This window comes from Vipera berus (genome assembly GCF_964194415.1).
Source record: "Vipera berus genome assembly, chromosome: 7".
NCBI lineage: Eukaryota > Metazoa > Chordata > Lepidosauria > Squamata > Viperidae > Vipera > Vipera berus.
The window spans coordinates 73,868,803-73,892,315 of record NC_138209.1 but is presented as its reverse complement, the minus strand read 5'-3'; positions in this window follow the sequence as shown (position 1 = coordinate 73,892,315).

Here is a 23,513-nt window from a genome sequence, read left to right as displayed (position 1 = left end):
TTTAACTGCCTAATGAGGCCAGAAATAGAATAACTATGATCATTGTTCCTTTAATGTTGTGATTTATACCATGAGGCTGACACAATCTAGCTAACCTTGTTGGCTTTGACTGATATTGGAGATTTAACTCATTTGGAATTTATAATTGGTTTTTCTTTCTTTCTTTTCAGATTTGGTCATTTCATTGTGTGTTAATAGGCTTACCGCTTTCCATGACTTTGTTCTAATTTAAAAAAAAAAAACCTGTCTCATCAGGTATTGCTTAAGCAGCCTATACATTGATTAACGAAATTAAGGCAGAAGATAAATAAACCCATCTCCAAAAGGTACCAGTGGCATGGGTACTCTTTGGGATGAAAGATCATTAAAAAAGAAAATAAATCAGAATTGCAAGCTAGGCTGGTAAAACTAAACCAAACAAACTCAAAGGAGGGGACAAAAATTAAAAAGAAGAAAAAATCAATGAAACAAACAAACAAAGAAAGAAAGGCAAGGACAAGAGCACAATGTGTTTTTCCCGATTGAAAGCACGTTGACTTTCAAGATTGTCACCAGGAATTAAACATGATTTAGGGACCTTTATTTTTTAACCACATTATGGAATCCAAGTTCTGAAGTAAGTAAGTAAGTAAGTAAGTAAGTAAGTAAATAAGTAAGTAAGTAAGCAAATAGTCTAAGCCAGGGGTGTCAAACTGCTGGCCCGCTGGCCGGTTTCATCATACCGAAGCTGTGCCCACCCCATTTGCCGGCAAAGCAAAATGAGTCGTGATATGTTGCGACAAATCGTGTGACGTGGTGGGTTTGATACCCATGGTCTAAGCAATGTGAATTTCTTTAAACAAGTGTAATGATGCTAGGTAATATTATCAGTGCTAGAATGGAGTGGGTTTGCTTTCTATGTATATTAGGTAAAGGTAAAGGTTCCCCCGCACATGTGCGCTAGTCGTTTCCGACTCTAGGGGCCGGTGCTCATCTCCGTTTCAAAGCTGAACAGCCAGCGCTTGTCCGAGGACGTCTCCGTGGTCCTGTGACCAGCATGACTAGATGCCAAAGGCGCACGGAACGCTGTTACCTTCCCACCGCAGTGGTCCCTATTTTTCTACTTGCATTTTGACGTGCTTTCGAACTGCTAGGTTGGCAGAAGCTGGGATGAGTAACAGGCACTCACACTGTTACTAGAGTCGGAAATGACTAGCACGCATGTGCGGGGGAACTTTTACCTTTCCCTTATAATTATAATATAAATAAATAAATAAATAAATAAATAAATAAATAAATAAATAAATAAATAAATAAATAAATAAATAAATATGCAATATGCAGCAGCAGGATTACTCAGCTGCTTCCTGGTGAAGAACCATTTGTACCCGTTGGACCAAGGTTAGATTTGGCATAAGACAGCTTCCATCGTTTTATTGGTGCCTGATTGAACCAGCTTTATTTTGGGAACATCAGGGTGACTCCACCTGCTCTTCCAACCTATATCAGATGGGAACATGCAATGGAAGTCAAGGTAACAAAGTACGAAAGCCAAACAGGGGCCGTAGAGTGATTTGTAGCCTGTCAAGCTGAAAGCATATCAGTAGGAGAGCAAACGCGTTTACTTTTCACCGACGTGTGTCAAAATAGTAGAGGGGGAAAAAATCAACTCTGTATTATCGCAAAAGTGAGAAATTAGGTGTTGGGGTCTGAGGTTCCACCTAGGGAGAGATAGTGGTAGGGAAATTGCCTGTGTAGCTTTCTCATCTATCAAAGTGACTGTAGACAAAGCTCAGCCTACAAGGACAAATAGATCAAATCTAAATATAATAATTGTACTGCTTGTGATGACATTTATGAAATGGCTTGTATCTGCAGAGCTGCAGGCAGGTGACAATTGTTTCATTTGTCCCGATCAATCAGGGCGAGTTTGTTCTGGAAGGCAAACCCTAGGAGTTCGTGGTGCCTTAGAGGTGAGGTTTGTGAGAAACACCCTGAGCATACCTGACTCATATTAATCTCCCTTTATTCTATTGACTATATCGCATTATATTGACCAGAGGTCTTCAGACTTGAGGGACGCGGTGGCTCAGTGGGTTAGGATGCTGAGCTTGTCGATCAGAAGGTCGGCAGTTTGGCGGGTCGAATCCTGAGTGCCGCGTAGCAGAGTGAGCGCCTGTTACTCGTCCCAGCTTCTGCCAACCTAGCAGTTCGAAAGCACGTAAAAAATGCAAGTAGAAAAATAGGGACCACTACGGTGGGAAGGTAACAGCGTTCCGTGCGCCTTTGGCGTCTAGTCATGCCAGCCACATGACCACGAAGACGTCCTCGGACAAGCGCTGACTCTTCGGCTTTGAAACAGAGATGAGCACCGGCCCCTAGAGTTGGAAACGACTAGCACGCATGTGCGGGGGAACCTTTGCCTTTTACCTTCAGACTTGGCAACTTTAAGACTCATGGACTTCAACTCCCATAATTCCTCAGCCAGCCGGGGCTGGCTGAGGAATTGTGAGAGTTGAAGTCCACGAGTCTTAAAGTTGCCAAGCTTGAAGTCCCCTGATATTGACTATATTATATTAATTATCTCTGGATGCTCGTTTGATCATTGCCATCTGCACAACTGGAAGCTTTCCAGACACAGCAAGTTTCAAGTATATTTGGAGATTCTTAGGCATCCAAGTCAAGGTTGTCCCAAAGCTGCTTTTTCAAAAGGAAATTGGACTTTCTTTGGTTTTTTTTGTTTTTTTCCTCGAAGACATTTCATTCTTCAGAAGTGAAGAAGCTTCTTGGCTGAGAAGCAAAACATCTTCAAGGGGGGAAAAAGGAAGTAAGCGCAGTTGCCGTTGGAAAAAAAAAAGCACCTTTGGGACAGTAGGTTCAAGGTTTCCAAAACTCATGGATAATACATTGGGATAAGTCATAAAGGCAGAAACTTCAGACACTTTTACATATGTTCGGTTTATTGTTTAGGATCTTCAGCCTGGGTATGGTGCATGTAACAGTATGCTTTTGTATTTATATTCAGCCTTAATCAGTTCACTGCAGGATAAAAGTGTCTTCCCTGGCGGGTTATGTCCCATTATCATAGAATCGTAGGGTGCAAATGTACAGTACTTTGTTTCTCCAGTGCCCTCCTCAAAGCAAGAGTCATCCTGGACTTTCTTGTTTTTCTTTGAAGACGTTTCGCTTCTCATCCAAGAAGCTTAATTTCAGTTCTGTCTGGATGGTGGGGAAGAGAAGGATTTATACTCCTTGCAGACAGCTCAGTGTGAAGCCGTTCTTGGAACTGTTGAAAGGTTTCAGGGCCCACTTCAAAACCTCATCCTAAGGAAGCAGAACTCGTGGAAGCCGTTACTTCCAAAAGGAACCTTTATTGGGAGAAGCTGACAGCAGGCATAATAGACAGGATCTGAGGGTTTCCCGCTCAGTTCAATAGGTTTCAAAGTGTCCCAAGCAAATCCCACCCCTTCCATCCTTCCGAGGTAGGTAAAATGAGGACCCAGATTGTTGGGGGCAATTAAGCTGACTTTGTAATAATGCCGCTTGGGGTGTGTGTGAAAGCCCTAATAAGCAGGCATATACATAGAATTGTTGTGATTCAGGGTCAGCCTGTGGGTTCGGCAGTTGGGTCGGACGACTCAGAGGAGGAGGAGGGGGGTGTTGAAGAGCTTGCTGAGGGGATTGGACAGCTTGATGAGAGCACTCAGCCAGGCCCCTCTCATCTGGTCACGACGCAGACCCAGCTGTGTGAGCCTGACAGCGTGGATGAAGATGACCCACAGCTGGCCCTGTGCAAGGACGCCTGACGCAGGAGGCAGTCAGTCAGGAGTAAAAAGAGGGAGGCGATGGGGCACCTCGGAAGGAGGCACAGAGAAGCCACGCCCTGAACTGTATTTAAGGGGAATGTGTGGGAGGGCTGGTTTGCTGAAGGCAACCGCTTGGATTGTTCCTGCGTCTTAGCTCGTGTTTTATGGTTGGTGTCTTGTCTTGCTCTTGTTTTATGTGAATAAATTTGGCAGGCTTTATTCCAGCCTCTTGCCGTTTGTAAAGGGGTCGTCCCTGCTTTTGCTGCAGGGCCGGTAGCAGGCTGGTACAGAACAAGAATGAAGGCTACTGCTAAGCTTGTAATCCGCCCTGAGTCTTCGGAGAAGGGCGGGATATAAATGGAATTAAAATAAATAAAATAAATAAATAGTTCACCCAGTCAGTTCGAATAGGAAAATCCCCGGGTGTTAAGTCTGTTGTGGGAAAAAGCAGATAACGCCAGGCTGTCTCAGGCTTGCAGTGATGTTTTGTCGGTTTTTCACACCTTCCCTTCCGAAAGCGGAGATAACCCAGTTGACGGAGGTGCATTCCTTTCTTCTCTCCCCCACCGCCTTTCTAGCTGACATCAAGGGGAAAGGTAGTTCACAGAGGAAGTATGCAAAAACAGCGAAGTGTTGGGAAACAAAATCTTAACCCGCAGTGCTTTTTCCCCCTTCCCCTCCAGGAGCACGGCAGAACCCAGAAATATAGAGAGAGTAAAGTTTGATTTAAAGATACAAAAGAGCCCCCTTAGAATATGGGTTCTGACAAAAGGACTGTGTTGTGGACTGGAGTTAGATGTTGAAACAGGACTTTAACATTGCACGTATTAACAGCAGTGAAGATTGTATTTGCTCAGCACTGGAAGAATGAGTAAATACCACTAGACAAAGAGATAATCAAGAGGATATTAGACTGTGCTGGGGAAAAAAATTGAAGACTACAGGATTCAGGTGACCCTGAGGGCACAGATAAACTTCCGAGTGGTCTCAACGACTCTCAGAAAGAGTGCTAATGATGAGATGACTCCAAGGGATATACCTAAATCCTTCCCTCCTCCAGCATTCAGTCAGAACTGAAGAGGCTTCTTGGGTGAGAAGCGAAAGGTCTTCCAGCAAAACAAGGAAGTCCAGTTGCAAAAACTGAGGAAGGAACATCTTTCAGTTAACTTTTTTTTAAATTTTATTTTTGTCTTTCGTTCTATTGTGTCTGATTCTCGGAGACTGACTGGACAGGTCCCTACAGTTTTCTTTGGCAAGGTTTTATTTATTTATTTTTCTTTCGGAAGTGGTTTACTTATTTTTTATCCCCACCCCCACCCCAGTAATTTCTTATTATAGGAAACCATATTATAAACTCCCTGTTTCTCAGGGCTTTTTTTTTTCTCATAGAACGCTCAGAACGGAGTTCCGGCACCTTTTTTGGATGGAACCCTGTAGGGTAGGCAAGGCGGGTTTGTATGACATGTGTGAGTTCCGGCACCATTTTCTTTTACAAAAAAAAAGCACTGCTGTCTCTTATTCTTTTCAAATGCTTTGTGTAAGTTTAGGCCCACATCATTTTAAACTGGACCTACCACCATTCAGAAAGTTAAAATGTTGACAGATTTCATAAAGAATATGAAGATATTAGAGGTATTATTCCTTTGTTTTTTCCTTCCCAATTATTAAATTTGTTGGTGTTCAAACAATGATTTGCTCTCCTTATAGCCCTCTACTTTTTTTTTAACAATGTCAAGTCAAATTAATTTGTGGTAAGGCAATCACTTCCATAGCAACAAATTCATGTTATTATTACAGGGTCATAACTTCAGTGCAGAGAGCTAGGGCAAGGAGATAAAGAACATTATTCTGTGCTTCACACAAATAACTCTTCAGAGCATTCTGCCTTTCTCTTCTCTGTTTCTTACCTTGGTCTGGAATCAAAGTAGAATCGAGATTATAGAGTCATATACTGCAGAGTAACAGAATAATAACAGAATAAAAGAGTTAGGAGGGGCTTTAGAGGTCTAGACAATCACCTGTCTGAGATGGTATAGGTTCTTTTGCTTCAGCAAGTGGCTGGACTAGAAGTCCTCCAAGGTCCCTTCCTATTCTATTCTATTCTATTCTATTCTATTCTATTCTATTCTATTCTATTCTATTCTATTCTATTCTATTCTATTCTATTCTATTCTATTCTATTCTATTCTATTCTACTCTACTCTACTCTACTCTACTCTACTCTACTCTACTCTACTCTACTCTACTCTACTCTACTCTACTCTACTCTACTCTATTCCAATTCTTCATTTCTCTATTCTATTCTATTCTATTCTATTCTATTCTATTCTATTCTATTCTATTCTATTCTATTCTATTCTATTCTATTCTATTCTATTCTATTCTATTCTACTCTACTCTACTCTACTCTACTCTACTCTACTCTACTCTACTCTATTCCAATTCTTCATTTCTCTATTCTATTCTATTCTATTCTATTCTATTCTATTCTATTCTATTCTATTCTATTCTATTCTATTCTATTCTATTCTATTCTATTCTATTCTATTCTATTCTATTCTATTCTATTCTATTCTATTCATTTCTCCACCAAAAGGCAACATTGCAGCTTCTTTAAAAAACACTTCATAATCTTCAATAAATGGATGGTGATGATATGATGGTGTTAAGCATTGTTCATAAAAGTGCGCCTGCTCTTCTGTTGATCAGTCCTTATCTATTTTCATAAGGAGGGGGAAAGATGAAAGAACCAATGGGGGCAGATTTTGGCTGCGGTTTGTTCCCCAAGTTTGTTTTAATGTAACCCTATCCTTCTTTTAATCCTATTTGTCTAGGATTATCTGTCTCCAACTTGGCACTTCATGTTTCCTACAACATACAATTTCCTCTGTAAGTGAGTCCACACATCTCACTGGTAGTCATCCTGTTGTTTCAGTCTAGATTTGTCAGCTTCTCCACGTAATAGGCCCAAAATATAATTATTTGAATCTGGTCTTTAATGCCTCTCTAGAGATAGTTCTGAATGGATTTGTTTTATGATCCATTTGTTTGCTTTCTTGGCTCTGTGTAGTTATTTTCAAGAGTTTTTTTTCCAATATCAGTCAATGTTCAAGAGCGTTAATACTCTTTTTTTATCCTATGTCTTCAAAACCCAAGTTTCACTTCCCCAAAAAGTCACAAGGAAAGCCATCGTCTCTACAGTTCTCACCGTTTTTAAGTAGAAACACTTCCTGCATCTGAATATAATGGGCAGATAAGAAGTAGGAAATATAAATTAATAAATATCTTTCATTGCTACCCTACCAAGTGCTAGTCTGAAGTTTATTTCCTGATTGCTGATTCTTTTCTCTCTTTTTTGATAGTTAATCCTAAAACGCAGAAGCAATCTACCACTTTAATATCTTCAATTCCAAGGCTAGTTGCTATATCTGTTGACATTTGCTTGTCTTCTTTATATTTAATCATAGTTCTATTTTTTCCCTGCTGTGCTCTTTCACTTTCATTACTAGAGTTTGCAGATCATTGATAGTCTTCAGCTCTCAAACTAGTGTCAACAGCACAGCACAATGATTGATGTCTCTTCTTTAATTTTAAAACCACACTCATCTTCCAATCCAGCTTTCCTTAATTTATATTCAGCATATAGGTTGAATAACTGGGGAAAAAAATAAAATAAAATGAAATCTGAAAGTCCCTTTTCGTTGTTGTTGTTGTTGTTGTTAGCAACTTAAGAACAGCAGCACAAATGAACCTGACGGATGGAAAGAGAGAAGATGGCAGAGGACATTGAGGGATTCTGATGATGATAACTTTATTGTCACTTTGAATGTACACCAATCGGCATACATCAAAATGAAATTTCGTTGCATACAGCTCTCAAAGGGTCACCACCTCCGATATATACTCCTTGTAGAATTGTGGCCCACTCAAATTTCACATTGTCCATTTTAGTCTCTAGAGAGTGAACGATGGCAAACAGGACAGATGGAAATGGGGTTCCATGTGGATTAGCCCTCAAATTCGCTTGTATTCTGACAACCTCACCTTCTTTCCTTTTTCTGATCCTGACTCTTCCACCTTTTCCTTAAAGAGTCCTTGCTTCTTTTCGCCCCTGGAGCACACTGTTGCCGCCGCCACCAACTCCTCCAAAAGCCTCTCTCTCTTCCTCTGGGCCTGCTGACAGCCTCATCCAGTTCCTTTGCTCCATAAACTCCAGGTCCTCTCCTCCTCTGCCTCCTCTGGAAACAGCCCTGATTTGCAATACAATCCATCACTAGGCCAGCAGTCAGATCTTGCTGCTGGTAGAACAAATTCAAACAGCACCAATGACTTTTAACGGTCTCACCAACAGTTCCAAAATAACTAGAAACTCACCATGCCTGCAAAGATTGTCAGTCGTATGTCATGTGTTACCTTAGTTCCACCATGTTGCTCTTTGAAGGACCTTCAAAACCAAGAGCCAACATTACTTTCCTTACATCAGGGGTGTCAAACTCAGTTTCATTGAGGGCCGCATCAGCATTGCAGTTGCCCTCAAGGGGCCGGGTGGGTGTGGCCAGGGTGGGCGTGGCCTACTGGGTGGTCGTGGCTAGAGTGCATATGGCCTACTGGGTGGGCATGGCCAGCTCTACATCGTTCGCATCAAGTGTGCCTATGGGGGCCTGGGCAGGAGTGGGACAGATCTGAAGGTCTCTGGGCCGGGGCCAAGGCAGTGGGGGCCATTCCCTCACTGTTTCCAGGATGGCTTCACGGGCCAAATAAAAGCACTTTGCGGGCCGAATCTGGCCCCCGGGCCTTGTGTTTGACATGTCTGCCTTACATCATCCAGGTTGCAGTTTATGTCCCACACTGTTGACTTAAAAATGAACTTCAATACAGCTAATCCTAATGCAAGTTTCGCAACAATAATCCATACTAATATTTAGATGCATTCAATTCTTCCTAGTACTTATACTATGAACATTTTAAAAACTTTCTCCATTTTAAGCTACTGCAAATGTTAGATAGCATGCATTTTACTGCAAGTCTAGAGAAACTTGGCAAAATGGAGAATGCCTAGAAATTACCCTAGTAGTGCAACATAGAAATATGTTTACTTACCTCAGATATATTTTCACAGAATAGTTTCATGCAGGTTGAATCTCCCTCACTGCTCAGCGACATACTGTATATCTTCCTCTCTGTCTCTCCCTCCATATCTATTCAGAGGTTTTGCCGACTACGGTAAGAAATGTGACAAAATTTTAAACGGATTCGTCCATTGGCTTCAAATAGAGTATTTAATATTTCATAAAAAGGAAGCATCCAGAGCCAATATCTTTGCGGTTCAGAGTGGTTTTTTTTTAAGTGTAATTTTCAACAATATTTTAGTTTCATTAATAACTACCTTGTTGCTGTAATGACTGCCTGTTTAAGGGGGGAAATCAAATTGTAGCATATTTCCCAGGTCTGCTAATGGTTTCACATTGTTCTCAGAAATCATAATTGGATAGGAAGTCTACCAGAATTTGTCACCCTGAAGCTGTTAGTCGACTGCTATCAAAATGGAAGTTAATAATAGCTTAGACTCATTGAGTAAATGAGTGCTTAGAAAAAAGTACCTCCACTAATTAAATTCCCTTACATCCAAGACAAATGCTTCTATTCTGAAAGAAATATTTTTGGCCCTCTTGAGTAATTCCTCCCTTCTGTCATCTGAGGAAGAACCTCAACTTCAGAGGTCTTCAACATTTCACTGTTAAGACTGAAAGCTGTCCATCATTTTGTCTGGAGAGACCACCTCCTGCCCTAAAATTATGAGAGAACTTGTAAAAGAATTTTAAGAGCAATTCTATTAGGATCAAATAAGTTCTTTTTTAAAAAAGAAAAGAAATCAATGTACTAGGGCAGTGACAGTGAACCTTTTAGAGACCCAGTGCCCAAACTGCAACCCCAAACCCACTTACGTATCGTCGGGCGTTGGGTGGGCGTGGTCCATTGGGTGGGTGTGGCCAATTGGGTGGGAGTGGCCCATTGGGTGGACGTGGCTGCGGTGGTAACGGCAGATAGGTGGTACTAAAAAGTTCAATCAATCAATTGCAACTTTGTGAGATCTTTTTTTTTTCCTGTAAGGAGTTGAAATTGATTGATTGAATCTTTTTTTTTTTGCACATGGATGCGGAGATCTAAAGTGAAAAGGTTTTATAAAACCCAGTTGAAGGCCTAGGACTGGGGCGATGGCGCACGTGCCCACAGAGAGGGCTCTGCGTGCCACCTGTGGAACACATGCCGTAGGTTGGCCACCATGGTAACTACGGGCCTGTCTTGATGAATTTCAAGGCAAAAATAATAATAATAATAATAATAAATCTGGAGGTCTCCTATTCACCTCCATTTTCTTTTCTGCCTAATAAAATTGCAGGAGTAAAACACAAAAGATAACAAAAGGGAAAGATAAGTTTATACAGCCTTGTAGTTCTATCTGACTGCATCCTGTGTCTGCCTACACAGAGGAAACATCTCATCTCTGCTTTTCCTTTTTTTCAAATTAAACCTCAAATAAGCTTCTCTTTGCATGCCACCTCAAAACGTACAAATGAAAAGAATAAGAAACAAACAGATCTTCATAGAGAAACACCATATTGAGTTTTGGGTGCTTATGGGGAGAGCACAAGTAGCGGTAACTTAAAACAAGATCATATTCTATGCTGTTTACTTTTTTGTTGTTGTTGTTCCATTCTGGAGAACTGAGAAATGTTAAAACAAAGCTATTTCTTTTGGGGACCTTCATGTACGTTGCAAGCTACACCACTGAAGGATAAGAAGCCATGGATGGAAACTTATCAAGGAAAGATCCAACCTAGAAATAAGGAGAAATTTCCTGATAGTTAGAGAAATTAATCAGTGGGACGGCTTGCCTCCAGAAGTGGTGGATGCTCCATCACTGAAGGTTTTTAAGAAGAGATTGGACAACCACTTGTCTGAAATGGTATAGGGTTTCCTGCCTGAGCATGGGGTTGGACTAGATGACCTCCAAGGTCCCTTCCGACTCTGTTATTCTGTTCTATTTGTCATCTTACCTCTTTCAGAAATTCTGGAGGTCTTGTAGCAAAACATTTTATGTTTCTATGGAGATACAGTATGTGGAAAACCACATCAGTGAGTTTAAGTTGGGTTTTCTTTTCCTTTCTTTCTTTCTTTCTTTCTTTCTTTCTTTCTTTCTTTCTTTCTTTCTTTCTTTCTTTCTTTCTTTCTTTCTTTCTTTCTTTCTTTCTGGTGTGACATTTATGATATTCCTACCATTAAAAGGATATCTATGGAAAAACCCAGAATTGCAGGTTGTTAAAACATAAAATAAATTCAACCTACTTTCCTTCCTTCCTTCCTTCCTTCCTTCCTTCCTTCCTTCCTTCCTTCCTTCCTTCCTTCCTTCCTTCCTTCCTTCCTCCTGCCCTCCCTCCCATTTTTTTCCTTCCTTCCTTCCTTCCTTCCTTCCTTCCTTCCCTCCTTCCTCCTGCCCTCCCTCCCATTTTTTTCCTTCCTTCCTTCCTTCCTTCCTTCCTTCCTTCCTTCCTTCCTTCCTTCCTTCCTCCTGCCCTCCCTCCCATTTTTCCTTCCTTCCTTCCTTCCTTCCTTCCTTCCTTCCTTCCTTCCTTCCTTCCTTCCTTCCTTCCTTCCTCCCTCCCTCCCTCCCTCCCTCCCTTCCTTCCTTCCTTCCTCCCTCCCTCCCTCCCTGCATTTCTGACTTCCTGATTCAACTGAGACAAGCTGACAGCCTGAAGAATTTTTGCCGGCTTTTGCAGCCCATTCTTGCAAATATCTAAGAACACTAAACAATCTGTTCCAAAAGGAACTTCAGAAGCTGTTCTTTCTCTTTTCTGGTTTGTTACCCAAGCCTACGGAACATAGTAAAAAAAAAAAAGTTTTGTTTTCAATTGCTTCCTGTGACAATGAATTAGACAGTCCTGTGGACAGGCTGCTATCATGAGGCACTAAGTGTGGGATTTGCAGCTTTGCTCTTATACAAAGCTACTACTTTGTGGTTTAGTGGAGTCCCCAGGTGCCATTACTGACACGGACTTGCCTGTGGCTATACATTTTGTATTCATAGAATCCGAAACACAGAAACAGTCAGGCAGTCTAAATCAGCTGAAGTTCTGAATGGCAAAGGGCAGCTGCCACGAACGGAAAGTTGACTTATGAGTTTGTTTTTTTTTTAAAAAAATGAAATAATATGTATCTGAGCTTGGAAGAAAATCATCAGGGGTGTGGGTGTGTGTGTGTGTGTGTGGGTGTGTGTGTGTGTGTACACATATGCTCTAGTCCAGTGCCTTAACCACTACACCAAACTGACTCTCAGTATATACTATGGAGCATTTGAGCAAAGTCTAGTAAGGTAAGATTTGGCCCTTACACCCAAGAGTACTCAGTCAGTTTGAGATCACCTCATCCCGCTGCATGTACTTGGGAACAGAAGACATGATATTAAGAACAATGTGTAGTCCTTGATGGACCTACATGTCTACATCTACATCTACATGGCAGAAAGTAAGCAGTGGGGTACCCCAAGATTCAGTTTTAGGCCTAGTGTTCTTCAATATCTTCATAAACAATTTTGATGAGGGGACAGATGGGGAACTCATCAAATTTGCAGACGACACTAAGCTGGCACGAATAGCCAACACCCCAGAAGAGAAGCTCAGAATCTGCGTCGTCAGGGTCACCTGAGTAGTGCAAATGGGTGTGGAGCCTTCTTGGAACTGTTGTGTTATAGACTGAAGATTGATAATGTCATAAATGCATGGCACAACGTAGGAGAACAAACCCATCAGGACAAGAGTCAGCAGTCCATCTGCATTTAAAATACAAAGACCACTCTTTTGAAGACAGCAAAGTCCACATTTTGGACAGAGAGGTCCGCTGGTTCGAAAGAGGGGTCAATGAGGCCATCTATTGTCAAAATTGAACAGCCCTTTTTCAACAGAGGAGAAGAGATATGGCATCATCTATCTCCAGTCTACAACAGAGTCCTTTCAGCAGTTCCAAGAAGGCTCCACACCCATTTGCACCACTCAGGTGACCCTGAGGACACAGGTAAACTTCCAAGTGGCCTCAACGACTCGCTATAAGGAGGCAAATGACCAGCTGTCTGCAAGGAGTATAAATTATTCCATTCTCCACCATCCAGTCCGAGCTGAAGAAGCTTCTTGCCTGAGAAGTGAAATGTCTTCAAAGAAAAAGAAAGTCCAGTAGCCTCATGAAAAAAACTCCTTTGGGACAACTGAAGAGAAGGTTACTTTCAATAACAGTTTCTCCTTGCAGTTCCCTGTATCTCCTAAAAATCTGGTCTGCATTTTTTTAAAAAAAGAAAAATCATTTAAAAAAAAGTACAGAGATGTAGACAAAAAAAATAGTTAAAGACAAAACATTAGGCATAGAGCAGACATGTCAAACACAAGGCCTGGGGGCCAGATCCGGCCCGCGAAGTGGTTTCATGTGGCCCGCGAAGCCATCCTGGAAACAGTGAGGGAACGGCCCCCACTGCCTTGGCCCTGGCCCAGAGACCCTCCTTCTGCCAGAGACCCTCAGATCTGTCCCACTCCTGTCCAGGCCCCCATAGGCACTCTTGATGTGAACGATGTAGAGCTGGCCACGCCCACCCAGTAGGCCATACGCACTCTAGCCATGCCCACCCAGTAGGCCACGCCCACCCTGGCCACACCCACCCGGCCCCCTGAGGGCAACCGCAATGCTGATGCAGCCCTCAATGAAATTGAGTTTGACACCCCTGGCATAGAGGCCCGCTTACAGCTGAAACTAACCACATCCAGATTATATTCAGATCCAAAGATTTCTATCACCCTTGCAGCAGCACAGAATTTGGTACCTTGCTACAGACTTGAATTATTAACTTAAAAGATCTGCACAGAAACCCACAGGAAGTGGAATATAAATTTAGCAGTAGGGAAAAAAAGCAAGGTTTAATTTAAAAATAAGATTTAAACATCTTATTCAGCTGTTTTGATGGGAATAAAATGGAAACAGAAATATTTAAGTTGACGTCTACTAACAAGGAATGAGTGCTTTCCACTTTTCTGTTAAATTATCATATATTTCTTTCAGCATCTTAACCAAATGTTATTATCTGGGTAATATGCATAGTAAACTGAAGCGATTAAGTTAAATCATAATCAATATAATTACAGTATATTCAGATACATTTCTGCTTCCAAGTGTCTGAATTGGCTTGTTTCCAGGTGTGATTCTCATATAATCTTAATATTTACAGTTTTGGTGTCTCTTCTGCCATGACTTTTCCTCTCTGATCTCTACATTTTTGGATGGAATTATGCAGACTTCAGCAGTGTGCATAAGATCAGAGTCTGTGGGGAAAAACACTATCTAGTAGCAGCCTCATTTTGTTACCTTCACTTGAACTCCTGCGTCTGACTTTATTGATGGCCTAACCAAGAATTATGTGACAAGATTTTTCACCCTTTCAAATGAAATAGGGGAAAACAAATGTTCGGGATAGAGAGACACTGCAGCATGAATAAAAAGTTATGTTGAGAGATAGCTATAAAACGCATCCTGTGACAACCGTACAAAGGGCAAAGATGTACGTATTTAAGATGAGATTTCACTGCTTGCCAAAAATACAACATTTTTCCAAAGGCTACTGGTTTTGGTTTTTTTTTTTTGTTTGTTTTGTTTCAGGCTTATAATGTTCGTGGTTGGAATCGGCATTCCATGATATGCAAAGCTAGCATGTGAGATGGAAAAAATATGCATGAATGTGTGCGTTTGTGTGACTGGGAAAAATGTATGTATTTGTTCGCGTTACCTGCTCCCGCTCCTGCCCACCTAGCAGTTTGAATGCATGCAAATGCAAGTATATAAATAGGTACCACTTCGGTGGGAAGATAACAGTATTCTGTGCATTTTTGGCATATAGTCCTGCTGACTACATGACCACGGAAATTGTCTTTGGACAATGCTGGCTCCCTTAGCCAGGGAAACAGAGATGCGTACCATGCCTTACAAATGGACACAAAAGACAGAGAAAACTTTACCTTTTCACTCTTAGGAAAACTCAGGTCTTTCTGTTATCTTGCTGGTTCTCACATACCCTATTTAATCTGTTTTCTGCTGTGGAGAGGTGTCCCATTCACTTCTAGCTGGAACCAGTGGTGGGATTCAAATATGGGAACAACCGGTTCTCTGTGTGGATGCCACTTCCGGACGTCCGTTCTGGGCCCAGGCAACAAAAAATTATTTACCGGTTCTGTCGAAGTGGTGCAAACCGGCTGAATCCCACCACTGGCTGGAACTCCATGTCTCTTATTCTCTTGGTAACCACTTGCTTTTTAGCACTGATGGAGAAAAGTCTGTTGGTTTAATAAAACAAAAGAGAGAGTTTATAAAGACTAATATGGCTTAGCTAGTATTCATCATCTGTCTAGGACTGGATCACATTTCTTTTCCTGTTTCCGGATTCAACAAATTCGATATAGTTTTGCCCCCAACAGGATCAATTATCTAGTATTAATGACTGTTGGAGAAAGCACACATATCTCTTAAGCCATTCAGAGGTCTAAAACAGAAACATGGATAGACAATTGCACAATACAGCCATCTCACAAGTCTCTTAATGTGGTTACTATTTCTTCATACCAAAATGGGAAAATTGAATCAAGATGACTGGATGTCCAATTGAAAATATAAAAGCAAATGATCTGTGATAAAATTACCAATGGTTATCGATACTATGGAAGGGACATGGTGGCTCAGTGGGTTAGGACGCTGAGCTTGTTGATCAGATGGTCGGCAGTTTAGCAAGTCGAATCTTGAGTGCCACGTAACAGAGTAAATGCCTGTTACTCATCCCAGCTTCTGCCAACCTAGCAGTTTGAAAGCACGTAAAAATGCAAGTAGAAAAATAGGGACCACTCCGGTGGGAAGGTAACAGCATTCCGTGCACCTTTGGCGTCTAGTCATGCCGGCCACATAACCACGGAGACGTCCTCGGACAAGCGCTGGCTCTTCGACTTTGAAACGGAGATGAGCACTGGCCCCTAGAGTTGGAAATGACTAGCACGCATGTGCGGAGGAAACTTTACCTTTACCTTTATCGATACTATGGTCTTGCTTTTCTTTGAATAAAGAGTTTCTTTAACTGTGATAAATGCATACCAGGATTATTCATTTCCCTGTCATTCTTGACCTGACGACTTTTCTAAACATATTCTTGAAGACTTATCATTCAAGGGCAGTATGAACCTTCAAAACACTATCTTATGCCTTTGGATTTCTTCTTTGCAGTCTCCAAGGTCTGGGTGCAATATAGATGATATTGTGAAATTCATCAACTAATGTTTTGACTCAGTTCTACTGAATGATGCTAATGAAAGAACTCAACAGATATGCTCACTGGTCTGTAAAATTGGGCATGTGTTGCAGAACATGTTCTAGTTAAGGGTCAATGACTTAATGTTGAAATTGCTTTCTGAAAGAATTAAATGTGAAAATCACTATCAGGATAAATTAACCATAAGATCGAAAGTTACAATTGCCAAAACATCTTAGGGAGATAGGTACATGAGCGAGATTCGAACAGCTTGATACAATGGCTAGATATGGGAGGTTCCATTGTATACTGTATGATGTACTTATGTATTTTATTTTTTCCATACCATAAAAAAGCATGCCAACCAAGTTGTAGGTCATGTCCCTCCTAATACAGCAATCTTTTATTTCTAAGAGTTATCCATTTTTTTACCCATGTTACCACTGATGCTTGATAATATAAAACCCATTCTGGCAAGCCAAAAACCTCCATTTCCCTTAGCTTCTTGAACTATATTAGAAATGCACTATTATTAACATGGGGAAAAATAAAATGTAAGATCTATTTGAAAATTCCAGGATGGCTCTTAACAATGGATGCATTTGTACATCCAAATCTAGTCAGTCTCGATAAAATATGGACATATAAAAATATTCTAAATATTGATGGGAAATTAAAATCTAGACAAGACATTGTATACCATACGATGGATAACATATCTGCATTTGTGGAGCAATAGAGATAGAAGACTTGGCTCCCATACCATTTGATTGTTATTTGTACTGTAGGTACCTTGGTTCATACATTAAACGAATGAGCCATCAGGAAACTCAAATTAAAACAACATATCTTATGTGTGGCTAAAATCTGAAAATAACACTTAACGCAGCAAAATGGTTCGGATAAGATCGGCATGTGTGGGACTGATTGGGGTAGATTGTAGGGGTGATACCATAATATAATTTTATCTTATTTTACTTGTCTGCATATTAAATTATTGTATTTTACCCCAATTTCATTTTAAATTGTTTTAATATGATTTTATTAATATTATATGTTTGGAACTCTGTATTTTGATATGGCTTATGGACTAATCCATAAACTAACTAACAAACTAACTATAAGATCCAAACCAATGCTCAGTTCACCCTTATTATATTTTTTGGGGGGGAATCTAATTTTGATTTACACCAAATCAGAGACATTCTAAGTCAATCAAGAATCAAGATCATATGAAGTGTTAATACCACTTTACAATGCCTTGGTAAGGCCACACTTGGAATACTGCATCCAGTTTTGGTCACCACAATATAAAAAAGATGTTGAGACTCTAGAAAGAGTACAGAGAAGAGCAACAAAGATGATTAAGGGACTGGAGGCTAAAACATACAAGGAACGGCTCCTGGAATTCGGTATGTCTAGTTTAAAGAAGAAAAAGGACAAGAGGTGACATGATAGCAGTCTTCCAATATCTCAGGGGTTGCCACAAAGAAAAGTGAGTCAAGCTATTCTCCAAGATGAATGGATGAAAACTCAAGGAGAGAAGCAACCTAGAACTAAGGAGAAATTTCCTGACAGTTAGAACAATTAATCTATGGAACAACCTGCCTCCAGAAGCTGTGAATGCTCCAACACTGGAATGATTAAGAAGAGACTGGACAGCAATTTGTCTGAAATGATATAGGGTTTCCTGCCTGAGCTGGGGGTTGGACTAGATGTCCTCTAAAGTCCCTTCCAACTTCTTCTTCTTCTTCTTCTTCTTCTTCTTCTTCTTCTTCTTCTTCTTCTTCTTCTTCTTCTTCTTCTTCTTCTTCTTCTTCTTCTTCTTCTTCTTCTTCTTCTTCTTCTTCTATCACATTTTTCAATGTTGACCGAAGTATGATCCATCCATCCTTGAAAACAGTTCCTCTCCTGATTGCTCATCCTTGCTCTCCCTTTATTTCTTCTGCTCCCTGACAATTTTAACTTCCCTCCAAGCTAATGGGAGACACAGATCAACAGTTCTGACATGCCTCAAGGCTGACCTTGGATCATGTCCTAATAAGGGGGAGATGCTATATTGCCAGCACAGCTAAGGGGTGACTTAAGTCTGTCTCAGCTTGTCGACTAGGAGGATGAGATGAAGGCAATGTCATCAGGGACACCTTGAACAACAACAACAACAATGCTGACAGGAGAAGACCGTACCATTGTTTGTTAAAGTGGAAAAAGAACAGACTGACGTCACTCTTCCCTCCCACTGACCAGCATATGGAGAAAAAAAAATGAAATTTTATAAAATCCTCAGGAGCAGAAGAAGAATTATGAAGCAATACTGACTGTTCAGGATCAGAGACATAGATCCAGAAGATCTATAGATTCTTGATTATTTACCAATCATAATTTTGTTGTTTTGAGATTTAGATGGGATTTGTGAAAATAGTTTATTCATTTATTTATTAAATTGATATGCCACTCCTCTTGAAAGCGCCACGGTAGCACAGTGGTTAGAAGGAAGCACTGAGGTTGCAAATGGATAGGGATAGGGCTCGCAACTTGGGAGTCCTCCTAGATTCACGACTTACCCTAGAAGACCATATAGTAGCCGTGACTAGGGGGGCCTTCGCCCAGGTTCACCTGGTGCGCCAGTTGTGGCCCTATCTGGACCGGGATGCCTTGTGTACGGTCACTCATGCGCTCGTGACCTCTCGCCTAGACTATTGTAATGCTCTCTACATGGGGCTTCCCTTGAAGACCACTCGGAGGCTCCAACTGGTACAGAATGCGGCCGCGAGAGTTGTCCTGGGAGTTTCCCGGTACTCCCATGTTACACCTTTGCTCCGCGAGCTGCATTGGTTACCAGTTGTCTTCCGGGTGAGGTTCAAGGTCTTGGTTATGATCTTTAAGTCCTTACATGGCATGGGTCCGGGATACCTCGAGGACCACCTGCTGCCGGCGTCAACTCCCCTCCGCCCTGTGCGTGCCCACAGAGAGGGCCTCCTCAGGGTGCCTCCAGTCAGGGAATGTCGACTGGTGGCCCCCAGGGGGAGGGCCTTCTCTGTGGGTGCCCCGGCACTTTGGAACCAACTGCCGGTAGAGCTCCGGATGGCATCGGACCTCCGATCCTTCCGTCGCGGGTTGAAGACCCACTTGTTTGAGTTAGCTGGTCTGGCCTGAAGGGGAATTTGGGTTTTTAATTGGTTTTATTATTCCATTATTGTTATATTTTAATTGGGCATAGTTTAATTTTCTTTTAATTTTTGTATACCTATTTATATATGCCCTGTGAACCGCCCTGAGTCCCTAGGGAGAAGGGCGGTATAGAAATCCAATAAAACTAAAACTAAACTAAATGCGGCGTCTGAATTTCTGAAAGCGCTCAGACATTTGATCCTAGTTTGTTTGGAACCGATTCTGAGGGAATTCATTTCATTTGACAGAGATTTAGTCCCTTTCAGCTTGATATTTGAAACTGGAAACTCGTCTGCACGCCTGTAAAGCCGCTCTTTTAATATGTCCACATGTGTACAAGGAGTAATTGTCAAATGCCAAAGTTGAGAGATTCCTGTAGCACACAGATAAACAGATAAATTCCAACAGGACACACTTTCTGACTGTGTGATGAGTTTAGAAGCTCCTAGCACTTCATATTCATTTCACAGGAAGAAAGCAGGGAAGGTGTGAAACAGTTGTAGCAGGCTGACAGACACATCCTATCCCCAGAATATATTAAAAAGAAAAAATAAATAAACCATATCCAGGAATTATTTGTACAATTTAGAATCAGACTCTTTTATAGCAATAGCACTTGGACTTATATGCCACTTCACAGTGCTCTACAGCTCTCTCTAAGCAGTTTACAGAGTCAGCCTATGGCCATCCAACAATCTGGGTCCTTGTTTTACCGACCTCGAAAGGATGGAAGGCTGAGTCAACCTGGAGCCGGTGAGGATCAAACTGTTGGCAGCCGGCAGTCAGCAGAAATAGCCTGCAGTACCGCATTCCAACCACTTGTCCACCACAGCTCCTTTATAGAATGAAGATGTCAATTCTACCAATCAAAAGTTATCCTCCCCCCCCCGAAGAAGCAAATTTATCATAATTTTCCATTATAGGGGGAAAAATCAATTAAAACAAAGCATAAACTGGAAGTTAATTATGAGTGTTAGCAGATGCTAATGTTCATTGGAGTAGTTGGTTTAGATCTTAAAAATGAGAAATTTAATCACATTTTCTCCCCATCCTCGCATTTTTGCTGCTTGCACAGGGTCCACCCAGGCCAAACATCATAAGTCACTCAGCCAGCTTTCATGGCTAAAGCAGGACTAGAACTCATGTCTCCTGGTGTCTAGGCTCATACGTGAACCATTGGACTGAGCTGCCTCTCTGTTGCATTAATCTAATTTATCAGACAGTTCATTTTGTCAAAACTAATGTCTCTCTCTGTGGGTCTATATGCACACACACACACACACACACACACACACACACACACACAAACATTTGCACGCACATCTAAAGAGATTATAATGAAAGCAGAGGTGGGAGACATATTTACTTATGCCACAGACACAGACCGTTAACAAAGCATTAACTCCGAATAACCCAGATGTTCTGCTTCTAAATAGCTGCATTTAAGAAATCTTAGTATTTACTAAATCTGTGATATATTTAAACCTTCCAATGCATTCTGATTCAATTATATCAACAATGAAATTGGTCTTCGTATTTTTTTTCTTCTCAAGGACACCTTGAAATCAGATTTTATTTTCGGAGCGGTTGGCCACTATGGATTTATAGCCAAAAGAAAAAAGAATAAAAGAAGAATAAAAAGAACAAAGCAAAAATGCGCATGAATCTTAATCTTTTTTCTCTGCCATGGAAGCCTATTGTTTTTTTTGGCAACCACTTAAAATATTGATTGTAACCATGCAATCTTTGTGGCTCCCATTTTTTTTTGGAGGGAGGCATCCTTTAATAGCAATAGCACTTAGACTGCTTCACAGTGCTTCACAGCCCTCTCTAAGTGGTTTACAGAGTCAGCCTCTTGCCCCCTCCCAACAATCTGGGTCCTCATTTTACCAACCTCAGAAGGATGGAAGGCTGAGTCAACCTTGAGCTGGTCAGGATCGAACTCCTGGCAGCAGGCAGAGTTTGCAATAGCACTGAGACTTATATACAGCTTCGTAGTGTTTTACAGCCCTCTTTCAGCTTTTGTTCCCTTTCTCTCCATTTTTCACTTAGTGGGAATTGTCACTGCCTCCTTCATTTTGGTACCTGAACCATTCATTATGTTCCTATTTCTATTGCTATTCAGGAAATTGCTTCCATTATGGTTACCTTTCTAAAATATAGTATCTCAAACATTTTCTCAACATTGCTTTTTTCTTCTTCTTCTTCTTCTTTTAGAGTGTTTATTAAACACTGTGCTTTACAAATTAGCACACTGACAACTGGAGTGTTATTTAATTTAGCTTAGTGACTTTGATAATGGTTGGGTTACCCATTGTCCGTTCATCACTAAATGAAATGCAGGATTCTGTGCAACTGAATGAAAGAGTCACAAATTAATTCAAGAAATATCTCTGTTTTTTTTTCCTTTTAACAACCCTGCAATCCCTTGGTTTTGGGTGGGTTTGGGGTGGCTGATTAGAGCTGAGCATTTACTGGCCGGATGCCCTTCCTGTCCCCTATGCAGAGTTCGCAGCAGACAATTACTCATTGTGCCCAGAGAGAAAAATATCTGCTGCTCCCTAGGATTGAACTCACAGCCTCCTGATTGTAAGGTGAGAGCTCCACCTCTAGGCCATTATGCCATTCTCGAGAAATATCTCTGGCTATTCTGTGAAAACAATAGGAGCAGGTGAAAGATCCATTTCCTTTAAGGGGCTGCCACCAAGAAGCGGGGGTCAAGTTATTCTCCAAAGCACTACAGGGCAGGAAAATGAAGCCCCCACAACTTCTGATGGTAAGCTGTCCCACTGGTAAATTGTCCTCACTGTTAGGAAGTTTCTCCTTAATTCCAGGTTGCTTCTCTCTTTGATCAGTTTTCACCCATTGTTTCCTGTCCTGCCCTCTGGTGCTTTGGAGAATAATGAGACCCCCTCTTCTTTGCAGCAGCCCCTCAAATACTGGAATATTTGTCCCCCACTAGTCCTTCTTTTCTCTGGACTAGCCAAACCCAAATCCTGCAACCATTCTTCATATGTTTCAGTCTCCAGGCCTTTAATAATCCTCGTCGCTCTTCTTTGCACTTTTCCCAAAGTCTCAATGTCTTTTTTGTAATACGGTGACCAAAACTGGATGCAGTATTCCAGGTGTGGCCTTCCTAAGGCTTTATAAAGGGGTACTAATACTTTGTGTGATTTTGATTCTATACCTCTGTTTATACAACCCAGGATTGTATTAGCTTTTTTGGCTCATGCCACACACTGCTGGCTCATGTTTAAGTGATCGTCCCCACTAGGGCTTCAAGGTCCCTCTCACAGTTACTGTTTTTGAGTCAGGTTTCAGCTAATCTGTAGATCCACCCAGTGGTGGGATTCAAATGTGTGAACAACTAGTCCTCTGTGTGGATGCTGTTTCCGGAAGTCCATTCTGGGCTTGGGCAACAAAAAAGTAGCTACCGGTTCTGCCAAACTGGTGCGAACCGGCTGAATCCCACCACTGGATCAACCCTAGGCTGATGACCCGAGCGTGGCACCTGAAGCTCCCCACTTAGGTCTACATAATTTCTGGAGGCAAAGAATTGAAGCTTTTGAACTATGGTGCTGGAGAAGACTCCTGTGAGTCCCTTGGACTGCAAGGCGATCAAACCAGTCAGTCCTAGAGGAGATCAACCCTGACTGCTCTTTAGAAGGCCAGATCCTGAAGTGGAAACTAAAATACTTTGGCCACCTAATGAGAAGGAAGGACTCACTGGAGAAGAGCCTCATGCTGGGAAAGGTTGAGGGCAAGAGAAGAAGGGGACGACAGAGAATGAGGTGGCTGGATGGAGTCCCTGAAGCAGTAGGAGTGAGCTTAAATTGACTCCAGAAGATGGTAGAGGACAGGAAGGCCTGGAGGAACGTTATCCATGAGGTTGTGATGGGTTGGACATGACTTTGCAACTAATAATAACAACAACAATTTCTGGAGCACAGTCTGAAATATTTTCTAACAGAACCAGTAAAGTAGACCAGATTTTCTGCCACTTGCCTAACCTAGCTTAGTCAACAGTATACTCGTGCTGACTTAAACACATCGGCTGCATTAAATTGACATTTACATGGAAATGTCAAAAACCTGCCGGCAGTGCTTGATTTTATGTTCCTTTTTAAAATATTATTCTCTCACAGACATATTACTCACAGGTACTGTTAATTAAATGTCTTTAGCTCTAGCCAATAGAAACAAAAATTCCAGTGGGAATTGTTCATCTTTTG